The sequence below is a fragment of the Nycticebus coucang genome, chromosome 18 (assembly GCF_027406575.1).
Source record: "Nycticebus coucang isolate mNycCou1 chromosome 18, mNycCou1.pri, whole genome shotgun sequence".
In the NCBI taxonomy this organism is placed as follows: Eukaryota; Metazoa; Chordata; class Mammalia; order Primates; family Lorisidae; genus Nycticebus; species Nycticebus coucang.
The window spans coordinates 3,549,444-3,565,139 of NC_069797.1; the positions used below are offsets into that span (position 1 = coordinate 3,549,444).

At 37.2% G+C, this 15,696-nt stretch overlaps 1 non-coding gene across 1 annotated transcript; it reads right to left on the reverse strand.

Moving 5' to 3' along the window:
• Positions 1 to 563: 563 nt before the first annotated feature.
• On the reverse strand, positions 564 to 670 carry LOC128571336 (U6 spliceosomal RNA). The gene has a single exon (XR_008375767.1). It is a non-coding gene; the product is annotated as a U6 spliceosomal RNA (small nuclear RNA).
• Between the last annotated feature and the right edge of the window lie 15,026 nt (positions 671 to 15,696).

Below are 15,696 nucleotides of genomic sequence, written 5' to 3' on the forward strand. Positions count from 1 at the left end.
TATGGGGAACACAAATGCCCTTTAGATACACGTCGTCAAGCTCACTATATACACGTAGAGAATTAAGCCCTGCAGAACATGAGGTGACCCTAGATATACAAGTGAGAAAACAAGTCCTATTGTTTGCCTTTGAAATTTTGCACATATATATGATAGTACCGACTTACTTCCAAACAAACTCAAAGGGTGCAAGGCAGATGAAAAACATTTACTGAGAACATGTTATACCTTGGTAGGTTTTCCTCTATCATTTCATCCAGTTCCCACCACACCACGTAAGTATTAGGGAATTTGGGTAACATTTTTGAAGACCACAACCAGTTCTGCTCAGGTCTGAGTCTTTAGCTAAACAATTCTATAGGGCTAACACATCTGTAATATGTTGTAGCTTATGATTCATAATATATTTCATACATTTGAAAGAGCAATTACAGAGAGCATAACATCTAATTCAATCATTTAAAATATAATTTATAATACACTTGATAGCATAATTTTTATTTTAAAATATACTTTTACAGTATTTCTTATTTTAACATAGACTTCATAATATGCTTTTTTTTTTTAATATGGAACGCTTCACGAATTTGTGTGTCATCCTTGCGCAGGGGCCATGCTATTCTTCTCTGTATCATTCCAATTTTAGTATATGTGCTGCCGAAGTGAGCACCATAATATGCTTTTATAGTATACTTTTAATTTTTAAATATAGTTTAAAAACTTTTTTTCTATGTTATAATCTGATGAAGACTTACAACTATAGTCTTTTACCTCAAGCTGCCACTTCTATGGCCACATCTCAACGTGCTGTCATAGGTTTTCTCTGCAACACGCTGTAAACATAGGCCTGGCAAATTACAGTGGCTCTCGCCTATAATCCCGGCATTCTATGGGCCAAGGCAGGAGAAGCCCTTGAATTCAGAAGTTTGAGAACATCCCGAGCAAGTGAAAGATCCCGCCTCTACTAAAAATTAAAAAAGTTAGCTGAGCTTTGGGGTGGGCACTGTAGTTTGAGCTACTCAGGAGGCTGAGACAGGAGGATTGCTTGAGCTCAGGAGTTTGAGGTTGCTATGAGCTATGATGATGCCACTGCACTGTGGCCTGGAAGACACAGTGAGACTCTGTCTCAAAAACAACAACAAAAACCTGCCCTCCCCACTGACACTGACCAGCACCCTTTCTTTTGCCTAGGGATTTGTTTCCTGCCAAAGCCCTGGGGGGAAATGCCAACATGTCCATCTCAGGGAGAGACACTTTTCCTACCCTACAAAGATTTACAACTGTTATGGACCCATAATAATCAAAAATAAAAATCTTAAAACAACTCTTATATTAGTATGTGTTTTGATTATTTACAAGGTAATTTAAGATTTTAATTTTTTAAATTTCTGGGACCACGCCATTCTGTAAAATTTAAGTTAGAGGCTCAGCATCCGTAGCTCAGTGGTTTGGGTGCCAGCCACATGTACCAGGGCTGGTGAGTTCAAACCCGGCCTGGGCCTGTAAACAATGATGACAACTACTACAAAAATATATCCAGGCATTGTGAGGGGTGCCTATAGTCCCAGCTACTTGGGAAGCTGAGGCAAGAGAATCACTTCAGCCCAAGAGTTTGAGGTTGCTGTGAGCTGTGACGCACGGCACTCTACTGAGGGTGACATAATGAGACTCTGTCTCAAAAATAAAAAAAAAAATAAGTTAGATAACATTTTTTGTTTTTATAAAAATGCCCCTTAGAAATTAACATATTCAGTTTTTTAAGTGATTTCAATTTGCCAAATTTCTGTAGTTCTTCAAGACTATAATTCATTTTGCTTATTTTCATGCACTAGCATATAAACTAGGTAGTGTCTAGTTTAAAGCTAAAATTACTAGGTCTTCCCAGCATAATACTGCCTTTTCTAGTACAGACTCATATTTCAGGGTGTCCCAAAAGTTGTCCCTGATGTTGCAATACATAAAAAAGGGAAATTAAAGCTAAATGTACCTTTATTTACAAAATATTCATTACTAAATTTTACCAGGAAGTAAGAATTTTCCTTTACAAAGAAAGTCAACATGTAGAGAATATTTTGTAAAATCTTGTAATGAATATTTTGCATCATCAGTAAAGGTACACTTAGCTACAGTTTCCCATTTTTGTCTATGTCTGGTGATTTTAGGGGTGACTTTTGGGACACCTGGGTATTATTCTCAGATGGAGATCACTTTAGGAACTACCTGTGTGCCTGCCGGAATAACATTTCAGAACATACCTGTCATCAATCCCTATGACATATTTAGATATGTAACAGGAAACTGATGGCTTAGCCAAAGGAGTCTTTAGTTCTGAGCCCAACATATACATTTTGAATTTTGAAATAGAAGAGAGTGGACCTGGGATGGACTTCTATGGTTGAACATGTAGAAAGAGTCTTAAAAGGGCCAGAAAGAATTCTCTGTGTAGCCCAAATATAAGGGCAAAGGAGAAAACATTTTGCACAAGGAAAAGAGACAAAAATGAAGATTTCTCTTTCTTGCTTCCAAAAGCTGATTCACAGGTTACTCTGTATGAGGGTGGAATACAGACACGCTGGCACTCAGCCAGAGAGAGGCAGAACCCCCAGAAATTCCTCTAGGATGCAGAGCCCTCAAGTGGTGCCACAAGCTTGGACGCTCAGGAATCTGAGTATCCAGACTAAGACTCCTCTGTGTCTTTTTATGTCCATGTCCAGTTCTAACACTCGACTCCCTTTGTATGGTAATTTCTGCAAGGAAATAAAATTCTTGTCACTTCCTCGTTGCATGAAAACAACTAGAGAAACACAAAACTGCCTTGCAGCATGAATACTGAGAGGCCACTCGTGAAGCCTTGAAATGTGTGTTGTTCCAATTTGCATGTTAGCCACATTGCAGGCTGTTACATGACTTTGTTCTTTGAGGAGGCTTACTAGTCACTGAAACTGAATGTTAACTCTTACATGCCAAAGACCATTCTAACGTATAAGGAAGGTGGACATAAACGCGCGCACACTTAAGCAACCACACAGTGTCAGGGACCTCTTATGGCAGTGAGTGCTTTTCAAATTCTTTTTACGGATTTTATTTATCTTTTCAAAGAACCAACTTGTTGTTTCATTAAATTAAATTCTGATTTAATTTTGGTTATTTCTTTTTTTTATTTTTTTAATTTTTATTTTTTATTTATTTTTTTTTATTAAATCATAACTGTATACATTGATATGATCATGGGGCATCATACACTCGCTTCATAAACCATTTGACACATTTTTATCACAGTGGTTAACATAGCCTTTCCGGTGTTATCTCAGTTACTGTGCCAAAACATTTACATTCTACATTTACCAAGTTTCACAAATACCCGTGTAATATGCACCACAGGTGTGATCCCACCGATCCCCCTCCCTCTACCCACCCCCACTTTCCCACTTCCCCCTATTGTTAAGTTGTAACTGGGTTATAGCTTTCATGTGAGAGCCCCAAATTAGTTTCATAGTAGGGCTGAGTACATTGGGTACTTTTTCTTCCATTCTTGGGTTACTTTACTAAGAAGAATATGTTCCAGCTCCATCCATGTAAACATGAAGGAGGTAAAGTCTCCATCTTTCTTTAAGGCTGCATAGTATTCCATGGTATACATATACCACAATTTATTAATCCATTCGTGGATCGATGGGTACTTGGGCTTTTTCCATGACTTAACTATTATGAATTGGGCTGCAATAAACATTCTGGTACAAATATCTTTGTTATGTTGTGATTTTTGGTCTTCTGGGTATATGCCCAGCAGAGGAATTACAGGATTGAATGGCAGCTGGGATTGGACTGCTCTTCCTTTTCCATTTCTTTAAGATGATTCATTAGGTTATTGACATGCTCTCTTTCTGTTTTTCAGATGTAGGCATCTAATGGGATAAATTTCCCTCGTAGGACTGCTTTTGCTGGTCCCACAAGTTTTGGTAGCTTGAGCCTTCATTGCTGTTATATTCAATCGTTGTTGTTAATGATTTCTTTTTTTTTTTTTTATTCTTCCTTGACCCAACTGTCATTCAGCATAATGTTGTTTAATTTCCATGTCTTTGTGTGGGGATGACAATTTTTGTTGGAGTTGAGTTCCACCTTTATAGCCTTGTGGTCTGAGAAAATCAAGGTAAAATTTCAATTCCTTTGATTTTGTTGAGGTTTCATTTGTGTCCTAGGATATAGTCTATTTTGGAGAATGTTCCATGGGCCGACGAGAAGAACGTATATTCTTTGGCTCTGGGATAGAGAGTTCTGTATATGTCTATCAAGCACAGTTGTTCAGGGGTCACATTTAAGTCACTTGTATCTTTGTTTAGTTTCTGTTTAGAGGATCTTGTCCAGCTCTGTAAGAGGAGTAATACAACCATCCAGAGCAGAGAATACAGTTTTTATTTTGCAACCAAGGACACAGAAAACTTTGTCACAACATGGTTTAAGCATTAACTACAGAATATTACATAGCTCCCCAAGGTTGCAGATTAGTAAGACAGAGGGATGCATAGGGTGAATCAGTAAATTGGCTGCTTTCCTCATCATCAGAAGAGTAGATGACCAAAATGAATTAAACAATCATGCAGCACTGTTTCTCCTTTCTTTTCTCGGAAGAGAAACTACTGTCAGGTATGGATGAGGTCTGAATACAAGAGAATAAATTATAACTTATTTAAATTTCCACTTCAATAACTCTTACCAAACTTTCAGTGTGTTAAATGTAAGGTGTCCAACCTTTTTCCTTTTCTGCTGCACACTGGAAGAACAAGAGATTTCTTGGGCCACACATTAAATACACAAACACTAAAGAAAGCTGATGAATAAAAGAAAAGGTCTATGCATACTTTTTGCAATAACCAAAACCACAAATAAGCAAAACAGTTCTCAAATAACCTGAATGTGGTTCCCAGGACGCAGGTTGGACACCCTTGATTGTATGAACAACAATCAAAATTTTCCTTCTAAAAATTTGTCATTATGCATTTTAGCTTCTTTCTTTCTTTCTTTCTTTTTTTTTTTTTAGAGACAGAGTTGTACTCTGTTGTCCTGGGTGGAGTGCTGTGGCATCTTAGCTCACAGCAACCTCAAACTTCTAGGCTTAAGACATTCTCCTGACTCAGACTCCAGAGTAACTGGGACTACAGGTACCCCTCCATGACATCCACCTAGGTTTTCTATTTTTTTTTTTTTTTTTTTTTAGTAGAGACAGGGTCTCACTCCTGCTCAGGCTGGTCTCAAACTCCTTAGCTCAAACAATCCACCTGCCTTGGCCTCCACAGACTGCTAGGATTTTATCTTATTTCAAGAGAAATTATTAAAAATATTCTTCATTGTAATAATCTATGAAACCATAGTTTGTCTACCACCTTCTTATTTCTTGAATAATTCGTAACTTTCTTATTTACAAAATTTCTAAATTCTATGAGATTTTTTGACCTACAATATAACCTTCACTGCTGTAAGATTTTGAAAAAAAAAGTTTTAATAACATATACATTCATAAACAAGTAACTGAAGTTTTACTTTTTGCCCATGACTAAAAGACATCCAAACAAAAGCAATTTTAAAACACTTAGATTTTCTTGTGTACTAAATACATGACATACCCATTCCCTCATTAGTTTAAATTTTTAAATTAAAAATAGATTTAAAAGCATGCTAAGTGGTAATAAAAATGTTAACTTTTAAAAGATGGCTTGACATATGTGTTTTCATATACTTTCAAAGAATTCCGGCCTGTCCATTCAAGACTTTTTTGCTTCTTTGTGAATCTCCAGCTCCCCATTTCAGGTGCTCCAGCCTTAACTCTAATAAGCAGAAAAACACAGAGGAGGTTGTGGCCCGATTTCAGAAGAAAAATGTCAGGCTGAGAAAGCCCATGAAATTATTGGGATCAAGAGAAAAGCAAATTAATGAAGCCTCAAATTTGGTGTGTAAGCAGCACAGGAGCAAAAAGCAGCTGATGTGTTCAGTACCTACAGTGACAGAAACTGTGTCTTTAATGTAATGGCCTGACCCACTGTCGTAAGCCCTGCAATGCCAAAAATCACACAGGCTCACCCCACCCATGCTCTGCTCTGGCTCCACAATGTAATCTTCATGTAGTGTGTTTGTTTGCTTATTTATTTATGTGACGGAAGAACTTCATCTGTAAACTGTCTTGACTAACATCAACTTGGCAACAACTCATCAGTTAATTAACTGTTAACAGATTCTTCAAGATATGACTGCTACACTGATACTTTATCTTCCTGTTAATTAGTAATTATGCACTGGCAAGAAAAAGTGTTTCTTTTCAATTATCCCAGAATTCAGAGATTATTTAAACTTGACTAGTACATCTTCTGGGCAAATTGTGTTTGATAATCCTTATTAAAATATACATAGTGGTTGTTGACTTGTAACAAGAGAAAAAAAAGTGGTAGTTCAAAGGGTATTAGATATAGCACAAGGCAAACAGGGGCCCATTAAAATTTCCCCAACTGCTCTAATGAGAATGCCGAGGGTCATTTCTGACTTGTTTACCATCTGTTTGGTATCTGGCATGTGCCTCTGCTGAGAAGGGAGTGCCCCAAAGCCCTTTTGGCTTATCACAGTGTCATCCAGGGTCTGAAGTAATTTTGGCCTTTCATAAAGTGGCGCTTTCATAAAGTCAGACACTTACACATGTGGAATGAAAAACTTATTAAGTGTGAAAATGATGCTACCTGACGAAAAGCATCCTGATTTTTTTTTTGTTGTTGTTGTTGTTGTTGCAGTTTGGCCGGGGCTGGGTTTGAACTCACCACCCTCCGTATCTGGGGCCAGCACCCCACTCACTGAGCCACAGGCACCACCCAGCATCCTGATTTTTAAAAACAGGGAAGCAATGTTTAAAAAGGAACTTTACAAAACATCGTATATTAAATTCTGTGTCTGCTTTCCAATCACCCAAAGGTTTTCATGATTTTATGATAATGAAAAACAGCTACTTTTCAATAATTAGGCTCTCATTAAAAAAAGGATTTGCCTTGAGTCATGTGATGGTATGCTAGACAGGACACAGGAAGCGATAACCACAAAAGAAAAAGTTGATAAATTAGAATTTCTCATAGTAACATTGAGGGGAAAAAAAGAGACAAGCCATGAGCGGGAAATACATTCACAAAACATAAATCTGGTAGAAGACTATAGCCACGTCCTCCTATACAACTCAATAAAAACACAACTCTGTCTTTTAAGACGGGTGTAAGATTTGGCAGACTTTGACAAAAGTGGCTGATAAGCACATGAAAAAGTGTTCAACACCAATAGGCATCTGGGAAATGCAAATTAAAACAACAGCGAGATGCCACCACACACTCACAAAAATGGCCAAAATTAGAAACAGACTGTGTTGAGGATGCAGAGAAATTGTGACTTTCACGCTCTGTTGGTGAGAGTGTAAAATGGGATAACTGTTTTGAAAAAAACATCTCATAGCGTCTCATAAAAGAAAAATCCAAACCACCACTAGGTTTTTACCCAACGAAAATGAAACAGGTATTCATAAAAAGGCTTGCAGAATGTTCATAGCAGCTGTGTGCACAATAGCCAAAAATCAGAAACAACCCAGGTATCCAGAACAAGGAAAATGTAAAAACAAACACAGGAATACCACACAGTAATAAAAAATTGTAAAAACTACTGATACATACAACATGGATAAATCTCAAAAACGTCATGTTGAGTGAGAGAACCTCACTCATCTGAAGGTCTAGAACTGGCGAATTAATCTATGGACAATCAAAACAGCGCTGCCTCTGGGAAGCAGGGTGAGAGTTGACAGAGAAGAGGCATGAGGGAAACAGGAGGTGACGGTAACATCCTATGTTTTTTATAGGGGTTTACACAGCTGTGTACATTTGTGAAATCTCATCTCATATACCCTTAAAATGTGTGCAGATCATTGTATATATAAACGTTACCAACACAATGGGTGTTGTATGATTCTTTCAATTTTGATATTTGTTTAAAAATTATAATGATGTGTTAAAAAGTAGATTGATATGACTTTAATCAAATCCCTACTAAATTCCTTTTAAAAATAACATTAGTTCACTAGGTGAATCGCTACATATAATGTAAAGCCACATAAATGTAACTGTTGACAAAGCATCAGTTCATTTTGTCACATCAGCGTTGCGATGGGAGAGCAGGTACCACTGCTTTTGTGTTCAATATCTGTCCTTCTACCAGTGTGCCAACCTGGTGTTCGCTTATATGGGTATGCATGTGGTATGTGCCCCTCAACCTGTTTATCCCATTTGAACCTGATATTATCGTAATGTAATCTCATCAAATGGTATATAAATTGATGAAAAATGAATACAGTCAGTTCCCAGCTTATGAGAGAGGTTCTGTAGGTCTGCCCTTAAGCTGAATTTGTATATAAGTTTACAACAGGTAAATTTGCTCTTACATAGTACTTGTAATAGTCTCTGTTCATAAGTGTGAGTTATACACCAATTAGATGTTTATAACTTGGGGACTCACTCTAATAGCCTCCATTCTCATAAGTGCAAGGTGTACTTAAAGTGGATGTTTGTAACTTGGGGACTGCCTGTATGCATAAGAAAAGGAGTTTTTGTTCATATATAAACTAACTTGAATGTTTCAGGCAGACGTGACAAAAAGAAGCTAAAGAAACGTTGCTTTAGATTATGATGAAAAGGGTACCAGTTAAAGACTGCAAAACAAAAAATCATAAATATCTAGAATTCTGTACTCAGACTTCTTCACAAGTCTGTTTATGTTTCTGCTCCATTTTAAAGAAACGAAAAGTAGGAAAGTGGTTTATGTAACAAAACAAAACCCTAGTGGCGTGCCAATCACTGGGCCCACATTTAAAGAACAGTTCTTAGATAAACTTTGAAAAGGGTAACTTTATTACCAACCATCCTATTTGATACCCAAACGGGTTAGGCAGGAACTAAATCTGGAGGGCGGTTCCTAGGGGACGGGGACCAATCAGGGGCAGGGGCTGCAGGAAACCACAGAACACCTGTCAGTCATGTATCTCAATCTCCTGGTAACATCCACACTTCCCTTAACCCCTGTCCAGAACTAGCCCAATAAAAGGAAACCACCTGAGAGTCCTTAATTTCTTTCTCTGCTCTTAGAGATTGACCCATTCTCTCTCCACTTTGTATAACTTCCTTCTTTTCGACAATAAAAGCTGTTTGTGTGGAACTGCTTCTTGTCTGAGCTCATTCCCTCCACCAGCTCTGCTTGTGATGCTTCCAAGCAAGGAGCCAAAGACCCAGGACAACAGTGCACCAAGAGCCCAGACCGGACAAACCCACACAAGTACTCTGGTTACCTATCCCTAGCCACTTCCTTTCCTCCCCACGGGATTCACCTTTTAACAAACTAATGAAACTGTTGCTTAATTATTCATAGAAAAATCAATATCAAGCATGTCTAACCGATTTGTTTTAACTCCCTCACTCCTAGTACTGATCAAGTCAAATAACAGAGTTCCTGTAGTTTTTTTTTTTACATAATTTAGTACGGATACGAATGTGTAAGTATTTGGAGAAGCAAGGTCAATTTTTAAACTCCGCGTGTGTGTATTTGTATACATATTTCAATTATACTCTAACCATTAAATATTATGCAAAACATAATTTTAATTACAGCATTCTATTCCTGAATGCTAACTTAATATATTTCCGTATTTAGAAAATTTTCAAAATCTTATCATAAATAGTGCCTAGTGAACAATCGTGTACATCGAATTGTCTGCGTTTGTTTTTTTAAATTTATAATAGATGTCCAAAGGTAAAAGAACAGAGTCAAAATATATAAACATTTTAATGGTTCTTTTTAGGTACCATCAGTTTGCTTTTTAGGTAACCAATATACATACACATCAATAATAAATACCTATTCTATTTTCTAGCACTAATACTAGTTATTAAATATGCAGAATTTTAAACATCTTTGCCAAATTAAAAAAAATGTACCTCTTACTGTTATGTATGTTTATTAGTAAGTTGAATATTTTGTTCACATATATTGAACATTTGTCTTTCTTTTTTTTGTAAATGGTCTGAGTTTTTTATACTTTTCTATTAAGACATAGGTTACTGGTTTCATTGTACAAAGGCTTAATAATCCCTTTACACCTACGGCAAGATGTTTGTTCATTTTATTAATTTTTTAATACACAAGCAATACTTTTTCATTGCCAGAAATTTTTTTAAAAAAGAAGAAAACTATTAGACACTATGAGATTTTCCAAGTTGTCCTGCACAAAACTAGTTCTTTAAGATACAAAACAAATTTTCTTTGGGGGAAATAAAAAGAACTCTTATGTTAACATATATTTTTGAAAGAATACTCACTATATGCTCTTGTTAAAAATTCATAATGTGCAAAGGTATATTTAACTCACAGCTCAACAATAAAAAGACTCATAAGACAATTAAAAAATTGGAAAAGGCCTGAAGTAGATATTTCTTCAGAGAAGACACACAAATAAACACAAGAAAAGATATTCAGTGTCATCAGTCATTAGGGAAATGAAAATCAAACCACAGTGAGATACCACTTCACATCTACGAGGATGGCTATCGTAAAATAAATAAATTAAACAGAAAAAAACAGGTGTTGGCAAGGAGGTGGAGAAATTGGAACTCCCATACATTTCCAGTAACAATGTGAAATAGCACAGTTTCTATGACAAACAGTTGGATGGCTCCTCAAAATGTTAAAAAGAATTATCCTATGACTTAGCAGTTCTACTTCTGGGCACATACCTGAGAAATTTCAAACATACATTCGCACAAAAGACCTGTAAGGCGATTCATAAGAGTATTATTTACAATAGTCCGAAGTGGAAACAACCCAAATGTCTGTCAATACATTGAATAAAATATGGAATATCGATCCAATGAAATATTATTAAGCCATAAATAAGGATGAAATATTAATACATGCTTCAATACGGATGAACCTTGAAAACATGTAAGAAGCCAGTCACAAGAGGCCACGTTTTGTATGATTTTCTTTATATGAAATGTCCAGAAGAGGCAAACTCAGAGACAGAAAGCAGTTGAGTGATTGGCAGGGGAATTTGAGATGCTAATAGACAATAGGGTTTCTTTCTGGGGCTAACGAAGATGTTTTCAAAATTAGTGGTGATGGTTGCCTAACATAGTGATTGTGCTCAGAACAACTGAATTGCACTTAAGATGGTAAATTTTATGTTATGTGAATTATGTCTGAAAAAAAAAACATTAAAAACTCTAAGAAGTACTGTTTAACCTTAACCAGAATATTCCCAGCTTTTTATATGGCAATGCCCCTTCTCCATGTTAGACTTATTAATATATCATGAGGCAGTAATGTTTGCAAGAAGTGAAGTGTGGGAAAAAGCTGCTATTAACACAACATTTTAAAATTCAGTCTAAAATGTGGCTATCTGAGTTCCTGGCTGAAAAGGGGGACAAGGATGAGAATGAAAGAGAAAAAAGCTAGGGATCAACTTCACCAGCCTCATAATGATTCCAGAGCTGGCCATTTGTTCCATGCTCTAGACACAGAAAGCACAAACCTCAATTGAGTTCTCTTATTAGCAACAGATTTCTCTCCATCTTTGCTATTGTTGTAAGAAATGCTATCAGATCATACAGGTTAAAAGTCAGGTTAAAAAGGAATCGTCTCATAATACAAATAATTATTTTAAAAGGGAAACAAATGATAAATAAAACATATTCCCAGAATAATATCTCTGATAGCTACATTTATTGTATGTTTAACTTGCTATTTACAGGAGTTCAAGTGGAGAGGAACTTTTCTGAAAGAGAACCAGAAATAACATAATTAACCAGATAATAACAACAACATGGTTCTGCTGTATGAAAACGTGCAGGAAGAAAAGCAGGAGGGGAGTTCAATCTGAACTTTTACCAACATATTAACAATTTTCGCTGTTCTGTTTTCCAAAATGGCAACACCCACACTAACAAGTATCTTTCCATCCAGACAATTCAGAGTCCTGAAAACAGTAATTTAGTTGTGTGCTTGCCTCAGAGAGCAGCCTACACATCTATTAGGCTAAATGCAAAACTCTGCATCAGAGGGTTGAAAACAAACTACAAAACAGAAGACGGGAGTGGAAACAAAACCAGCACTTGGTGAGGGGCCTTTGTTGGACTCCTACATCTATTTTCAAATTATAATGTTGTATGCACAACTATTTTCTGGGAGAAGAATTTACTTTCACTATTTTTTATCTCAAAATAAAATCAGAATTATATCGAAGAAGTAATAACATTACAAAATCATTGTTAAGCTTTTCTTAGATGTAACTGCCAAGAAAGAGAAGCCAACTTCATCCAACAGTATTTATAAATAAGTTACTGTGTACGTGGAACATAAACTCATTAACCATTATCTGGAAACAAACAAAAAAAAGGACTGGAAAACATCGAGATTAAACCACACTGTAAGTAAAACAGCTGCTAGGTCAGAGTCAAACTTTGAAGTCCATTCCCTGGAGCATGTGCTTCCATCCCCTCTCCTGTTAATGTGAACAGTCTGGCTTATTCAGAGAAGTGTCACTCTCCTGGAGAACAGCGCCTTTTAACAGCAAAGACCCACAATTCCTAGATGTTTTTAAACATTATTATTGAAGAAAGAGAGAGAGGAAAGTATTCCTGATTCTGTTCTCATCAAGTGAGGGCTAAGAGTTCATTTACAGAAAGTCACTTTCCAGAATTATTCTTAACAATTTTGGCCCATGAAAAAGTACCTCAAGTAACGACCTCCACTCCATTCCTGTTTGTTTGCTCAATAACCAGGGCAAATGTCTTCTTCAATAAAAGGAATAAGCTCTGCCAAGATAGAAGAAGCCCTTCACACATTTTTAACACCAGCTGGCAAATGATAGAATATTTTCCGAAGTCATAGCTTATAACTTCCACCAGAACCTGCTCTAAAATGTGCACTTCTTAGCCCTCTATTTCAATTTCCTACATAATTTTATATATACATACCAGTTTTCTGTATGATTTATAATATATATATCAGTTTTCTATATGATTCTGAGCATATTCATTTGAACAGAAGTAAGAAGAGAAGAACTGCTCTTCAGGATACATTTTTAAACCATCCACAGTGGTTTCTGGGTACATGTCTTATCAGGACTAAATTCCTCCACCTGCAATCTGTAGAGTGTCCAGAGAAAACTGACAAGTAAATTATTAAGAGCTAGGAAATGGATGACTCTTACACATCTGTGAAGTGTATGTTTTGGGAATTTTGTTTCTGTAAAGGAAAGAAAACAAGAGACAATTACTTTCTCACAAACACCATTTTCAGTTACATGAAAAATTAGATGAGAAAGATGCTGAAGTTAAAGCAAAGGATTAAACTTTTATAGAGGAAATCTTTCATTATCTGACTTGACTTAATGTTAGAATATGTTCCTAGGAAACTGCAGAGTTATCATTTCTGGGAAGATACAAGAGAGGAAATAAGAACTACGGTGTACCACCATGACATTAACCTGCTCTGAGAGCTGAGGCTGCACTGGGCAATCTCTTAAAGTTCTTTCTATCTTCTTAATCAATCACTGTCCTATCTGAGAGCATTGGTACCCATCAGCTACAGTAGAAAAAGGGACAGAGCAGTTGCCAGGATGTCTAGAGATGTAATATTCCCCACAGCCAATACATATCCACACACTGGCACATACACATGTATTTAGTAGTAAAATAGCCTGTGAATCCTCAAAGATTTGAGGATTTTTCAGGACCTTTCTCACATAATTTTTCATGTTCCCCCAGGAGACAGAGCCAGAAGGAATTCCAAGGGCCATAAACCAGGGCAGCAGAAGTTTTAAAGCAGCTGGGACTTTGGAACCAGGCATGGGTTATTTTGAATGGTTCATGGGTGCATATGTGTGTGTGTGCTGGGAGTGCGTATCTGGAAAGGGGTGGTAGGAGGATGGGAAGAGATGGGGCTAGAACGGAGAAGGCCTTTCCTTCATTTCTTTTGGCTGTAACAGAAACCAATCCAAACTGGTTTGGGCTGCCAGGGAAGCTCAATGAGAAGCCAGAGAGCCTGGTCTGAATTACGGCTTTGTAACTCCCTAAGCAAGTGTGACTTCAGGCAAGTTTCTTATCCTCTCTGTGCCTCAGCTCTGTATCTACAAAATAAGGAGAATGATAGTAGGATTTCTTTTTTTAGCATGAAAGAGTTAATACTTGCAACACACCTTGCATATACCAAATGCTTGGTATATTAACTATGTTTATCATTTCTTAGAACCCCAAAATAATCCTAAAATAGGAGAATGGAGGCCAGGTGCAGTGGCTCACGCCTGTAATCCTAGCACTTTGGGAGGCTGAGCGGGTGGATTGTTTGAGCTCAGAAGTTCAAGACCAGCCCGAGAAAGAGCCAGACTGTTTCTACTAAAAATAGAAAAACTAGCTGGGCTTTGCGTGGGCACTTGTAGTCCCAGCTACTCAGGAGTCTGAGGCAAGAGGATCCTTGAGCCCAAGCGTTTGAAGTTGCTGTCAGCTATGACGACGCCACACTCAGTCTCAAAAAAGAAAAAAAAAGAAAAATAGGAGCCTAGAAAGCTCCAGTACTTCAGCACTCTGACTCTCACCTTCTCCTTTCCCTGCTCAAAACTCCTCTGAGCCATTGCTGAGGGCGGCTGCACATCACTCCTGAATGTTTTCATGCTCCATGGGTCTACCTCATGAAGAGCTGGGGACTGGGATTGGTGAGTCTCGACTTACGTAACTCGACAAGGGTTAGGCTAAAAACATGCCACCATGCCTCTCTTGACTGGCAGAAAAGGAAGGCCGAGGAGGAATTTGTCTTGATTCCGAAGTTTGAAAATTCTCATATCTCAGCCATAGAACAGATTAAACAATTTTAGTCTTTAGAGATTCTGAGCCACTGATGATAAATATTTAAGGAATTTGGTGATCCTACTGCTCAGCATCTTCCCTAAACTGTTTTTTCTTTTCCTTCTTTTTTTTTTTTTTTTCAATTTGCACAGTCCTACGTCCTTTTATAATAAAAATCTGGTAACTGCCAAATATCCACCTACTAAATAAAGTAACGTCTATCCATACAGTGGAATTTTTATTTGGATGTAAAAAGGAATGATGTAGCTATATCATGGTAAACCTTGAAAAAGTTATGATAAGGAAAAGAAGTCAGGTACAAAAGGCTACACGTTCTATGATTCCATTTACACGAACTGTCTAGTATAAGCAAATTTATACAGAGGGTAGATAAGCGTAGGGACTGAGGGGAAGAAAGAATGGAGAGTAACTGCTCATGGGTCCTGGGTTTCTTTTAGAGGTGATGAAAACACTCTGGAATTGCTGGTCTTGTGCATATACAGGCAATCATTGAAATATATCCTTTAAGCGGTCAATTTTATACTATTATATTTTTTAAATATCTGGGAACTGGATGTGACACTAGAACACCTGGTTTTAGTCCTCACACTTAACCAGCTCACATAAGAGTCACCACTTGCCTTCCCAAATTTTGCTTCCTTACCCAGACATTTGGACAGAGGCTGAGCCAGACTCTCCTGGAGGTCCATTCCCGCTCAAAATTCTATGGGTAAGAAACAGAGTGCATCCCCCCAGAATCAGAGGCAAACTCTCTCCTTTTAAACCTTCTTGA